Source organism: Geospiza fortis, unplaced genomic scaffold, assembly GCF_000277835.1.
Source record: "Geospiza fortis unplaced genomic scaffold, GeoFor_1.0 scaffold387, whole genome shotgun sequence".
In the NCBI taxonomy this organism is placed as follows: Eukaryota; Metazoa; Chordata; class Aves; order Passeriformes; family Thraupidae; genus Geospiza; species Geospiza fortis.
Genome location: NW_005054546.1, coordinates 161,995 through 167,272, shown reverse-complemented (window position 1 = coordinate 167,272; position 5,278 = coordinate 161,995). Strand labels below are relative to the sequence as shown.

At 47.3% G+C, this 5,278-nt stretch overlaps 1 long non-coding RNA gene across 1 annotated transcript in view; it reads left to right on the top strand.

The window, feature by feature from the left end:
- Positions 1-588: 588 nt before the first annotated feature.
- The window catches only part of LOC115948832, a 24,248-nt gene continuing 19,558 nt past the window's right edge, over positions 589-5,278 (top strand). The window contains exon 1 of the long non-coding RNA XR_004082602.1: positions 589-770. This is a non-coding gene — a long non-coding RNA (uncharacterized LOC115948832). The remainder of the gene's footprint in view (positions 771-5,278) is intronic.

Here is a 5,278-nt window from a genome sequence, read left to right as displayed (position 1 = left end):
TAGAGAGCGTTAAACGCATTTGTGGGTGGGGAAATGTCCTTTTGGTCTTTTATGCATATTTTAAGTTGTGGGTGCAAATTATATTTGCTTTGATTATTACCAGTTTGAATGCATTAATTTGATAGTTATTAAAAATAATGTGGGCTTAATTCTCGGCACCTGCAGAATATCATTTGGTTTGCAAATGAAACAAATTGAAACTCGGCAGAAAATAGGCAGCCCTTGCGTGGTTATCCTGTAATTCTGCTCCAAATTGCGTTTCCTAGGGGCCTGAGCCCGCCTGTCCCAGCGATGCTCAGGACTCTGTGCCCTGGGCTGCTCGGGCTGCAGGAGCAGGGCCAGGGCTGGAGCTGTGTGAAGATATTACGGATCTGGCTGCTAATATTTGCATCTCTTTTTATTCGTTTTCCTCCCTCGTTCCTTCCTTAAAAGCCACGTGCCCCCGAGCCCCTGGAGAAGAGGAGGTTGGCTTTTTCCTGCTGATGCTGTAGACTCCAGGGGTTGGTTGTTATCTTTGGTTATCTAGCTGTATGAGTGGTGTCGATTCTTCATAAAGCTAGATAACCGAAAGTAAAAATAACCCCATTACACGCCTGAGGAGGATGTGGAGAAGAAAGGAAATTCATCAAAAAGGAAGAGGAGGAAAAGAAAAATATATTAAAAAAAAAAAAAGAAACAAAAAAAAAAAAGAGAAAAAGAAGAGAAAGGAAATGAGAGGCGGAAAAAATGGGGGAAAAGACAACTTTCAGAGACTGGAATTAAAACCCGAGGTAGGATTTTTTTTTTTTTTTAAGAACCTATTTGCCTCCTGTGATTTTAAGAGTTTACTGGTTCTGGGCATGTGAAGAAACCAAAGACAAAGATGTTGCCACTCTCTCCTCGGCCGTTAACTGTAATTGAATTAACAAAGTAAAACTTCCAATCAGATTATGAATTAGTTAAGTCCAGGACCCAGACTACAGATCAAGGATGAACTTTCATTGCATAACCAGTCATAGAGCATCAGAAAATCCATAAATCAATACAGATTACTGTGTTGGATTATCTGTTTAATAAAGCAGCAACAGAGCAATGTTTATTAATGGTTGTTCTGCAAATACGAGTGCTGGATTCTTTTTCCTTTTTTCTATCTTCCCTCCCCCCTGTTCTCTATCTGTTATACAGATACATAAATTTTCCTCCCTGACAGCTATAACTTGATATCAGTATTAGAAAGAGGGATATGGTGATTTGTAAAATGGTTTCTTGCAGTTTTCTTTGTTTTTCTTCCCTTGTGTCTCTATCCAAATGCTTCCTTTCTTCTTTTAACCCTTTGTTTATGAATGTTGCTTTGAATGGACTCAAGATTCTAATTTGGGGATTTACAAGGGAGATTTATATATATATATATATAAAACATGTGTGTGGAACCGCATGAGACTAATTGGGGAGCTTGATTTTGCTTAATTTATCTTCTCTGCCAATTGATGTTGGTTCTTATCCCTCTTTAATGGATTATGTGTCAGCCTCTTCCTTGTGGAAACTGGGATGTTTTAATCTGCTCTACCCTAGAAGGGAATTTTGAGTCAAAGAGGTGAACTGGGTGCTTCCCACTTGCTTTTAAAAATCAGACTGGGTGCCTGAGATGCCACCTATAAAACACAGCAACCTATTTGAAAAGGTGTCTTGATCTTGCTTAGAAGAACACAAAGATCTCATGGTGGATTAAGATAAAATAATATCAGAACGGTGATTCCAAGGAGGAAAAAAAAAAAAACCAAAACCAAAAAAGATTTTATAATAATAAAGAGCTAATGTGGGTGATGGCACCTGAACTAATTTTGGAAAGGAGCAATTATAGCTTTGTGACTTTATGAAAACCCTCTTGTGCGAGATGTAGAAATGAGCTGACTTTTGACCTGTGCTGGACCCGCTCGTTTCGCTCATGTGCTCATTGGGATCTCTAAAAAACCCAAAAGGGCAGAAGGAGCTGTCCCTGGCACTTCCTTCAGGGAAGGGCTGTAGCGCTGGATGTGACAGGACAGATTTATCCTGCTCATATGAATGCTTGAAATTAATAAACAAGATTTTATTCCCCCTCACCCATGGCCTTTAATTCAGAATAATTTAGCACATGTGTTAAGTGGAGTTCTGTAAGGATCTGCTTGGGGAAAGCTTAGGGAGAACCTTCGTTCCTTCCTCCTGCTGAGGTTCTGCCATTGTTCCTGGTGCTGGCAGGGATGTAGGGAAGTTTTTACAGGCTCTTATCTGATTCCCTGCTCTCCTTTGCCATCCTGCTGCTCCTCCCTGAGGGGAGTGAAGCGCTGCTCTCCTGGCCAGGCTGTTTGTGCCCAGCCAGAGAGGGACATTGCAGAGGACAGGGCAACAGGGAAGCGGCTCCATGGGCAGGGAGAGCACCCTCCATGGAAGGGGAGACCTCCTCCATGGATGCTCACACCCAGGGAGAGCACCCTCCATGGAAGGGGAGACCTCCTCCATGGAAGGGGAGACCTCCTCCATGGAAGGGGAGACATCCTCCATGGATGCTCACACCCTGAGCATCTCAAGGTGACGTTGGACGCCCTTGGCTTTGATGACAAAGCGGTGACAAAGCTCTCGGCACGGAGCTCTCCTCACTCGTCCTTCCCAGGCCAGGAGAAGTCCTGCTGGGTGCTCACACCACTCCTGCTGGTCCAGCTGGGTGGATGGTCCATCCAGGATGTGTCTGAGATGTCGGCACCGAGTGGTGGCCCAAGGTCTGGGTATGAAGGGGGACAAGGGACTCTTATTCAGGCTGAGCCCTGGGAAGCTGCCATGTGCCATCCACCATTGGCCCGTGGCTTCCCTCAAGGAGGAGAAAAGTGCCTTTTTCTCCAATCAGGGGCTAGGAGTGCTGCTGTGGGAGCATCTTTTGGTGTTCCAGGGTGACCAATCCCGGGCTCTGCGGCGCTGCCATAGGCTGCTTTGGATGGTGTCACTTCTTGGCTCTAACAAAGGCATGAGCAGGAGTGGGGGGATGTAAACTGGGACAAGGATGAAACTCCTCCAAGAATTTAGCAAACCATGTGTGGAGGGCCTGGAGCCAGGGGCAGGAGGTGCCTGTGCTGGTTGCTGATGGAGAGGGTGGGTTCAAAGCCCATCAGGCCCAAGCTGCCTCTCTGGAGCTTTTGCACCTCATTCCCAGCTGCAAAAAGCTCCTTTTTAAATGCTTGTGACCCCCACTGCCATTCAGGGATGTGGTGACACTGTGGGGCTAAAGCACCTCCGTGTTCATCACCCATCCCTTTGTGCTCCAGTCTGGGAGGGAAATGGAACCAGTTCCAGCCCCCTCAGCCCTTGGATGGCTCCCTGGGGGTTCCTGGTGCCACAAGCTTTGCTGCAGTTTCTGGGTGCTGTTGGAGCACGTCACTCTTTGGCTGGATAGAATTTCTTTTTAATTTGAGTTTTTGCTGTGGGAGATAACCATTTCCAGTGGTGGAAGTGTCTGTGTGACTGTGAGCTGGGCTCACCCCAAGGGCTTTGGAATAGTCTTGCAAATAGCTGATTTTTATTTTTTTTTCCTTTTTTTTCTCCCTGATTTACTCCTGGAGTGCTGTAGCAGTAAGCCCTGTGTGTTTGCGTGACATTGATCCAAATTGCAGTTTACATGTGGCCGTTTAAGCTTGCTTGGACACTATGATTTGACTGGTTAACACTCAGCACTGTCTACTCTGCTCTCCCTTCTGGCCACATAACTGCTGGAGACATTAATAGGAGACACACTCGTTTGGGAGCGAGGTATCCGCTCTCCACATCGTTCTCTTGCTTAGCAGCAGTTTGGAACTGGGAGGGGAAAAAGAGAGAAAACACAACACTGATTTTTCTGTGATTCAGTGAGCTGTTGAGGAGAATGAGCCTATACAAATATAATTGCTGAAAATTATGAATTTCACTCAGTGGATCTCCTTTAAGTTCTGGGTTTAATGCTTATGTTGGCAGTGCAGAAATGCAGCAGAGCAGTTTGGTGCTGAGGCCAAAGCCCTTTCATTGTATGAGCGCTGGCAAAAGGGCAGAAATTCTTGTGCTGGTTGGTACTGCCAGTGGATATGAACTTTTACTTTGTGATGGATAAAATATGTAATTTTTTTTGACATTTCATATTTGAAAATTCTCAGCCTGTAATGATGAAAAGTAGCTAAAAATGTTTTTTTTAAAAAAATAATGATTTTATAGTATCTGAGGAAAATAGACATTTCCCTATTGAGGGAATTTTTTTGCTGGCCTTTTACAGTTTTAAACTGAAAACAAAAGGAGGCCCTGATGGCTCAAGCCCTTTGAGGTGTCCCTGGTACATGAAGTGTCGCTTGTCCTCCCAGCGCAGCCCCATGCAGCCTGGCTTGGGCAGGTGTGGAATGGCACTGCAGTGCCACCACAAAGAAATCCACCAATACCATAGAAATTTGCATGTATCTATTTCATTTCGAAATGCACAGATTGAATTCCTTCCCACAAGCAGTCGCAGCTGGATTTGGAGGGAGAGGGGATGGTTTTTAGAGATGCTCTCACAGCAGGGCTGGCAGCCAGCGGTGACTTGTTCCCAGCACCAATCCTCAAAGCTCTGCTCTTTTTGGGGTGCTGCTGGTCCAGCTGCGTTTGGGGGCATCTCTGTGCCAAGGAAAGCGTGAGGGCTCTGCCACGGGCACCTACAGGCTCAGAAATGCTGATGGAAGCCTCCAGCTGCCCATCCGGGGCTGAGAGGGGAGCACATCTTTGTGCTGAGAACAGAGTCTTTCCTCTTCAAACAATCAGGGCTTCAAACCCCTGAGCGTTTTCAAGGGAGCGATTTTTATGTCGGGATTATGATAAAGCGGCTGAGTGGGCGCTAAGCCGCCATAGGAATCAGATCAGGCCCTGCTTTAATTTCAGCAAGTGGCGGCGAGTGGGAACGGAGGCTGGGCCGATGCTCGGAATTACCCGGCTGGGCTCTGGGCTCGGAGCTCAGCCTGCAGGAGGCTGGGCAGGATCCTCTTGTCCTTGTCCCCAGCATGGCTTTGCCCGTCGTGTCTGGCGCTTCTCAGGGTGCTCTCAGCGCCCTGGGGTGATTTTGGGGTGGCCGGTGCCGATTTCTGTATGGCAGGAAAGGAGATTTCCTGGATCCCCAAACGCGGTGCTGCGTGCCCAGCGCACGGGGCCGGGCGGCTCTGCCGCACCCCGCCCGGGGGAAGCAGTGCCCCGAGGCGGGGACAGCTCGAAGGAAAATGATGAGCTCTGTGCTCCTCAGGCTGCTGAGGAGACGGGAGCCAGCGGGCAGGGGGCCGAG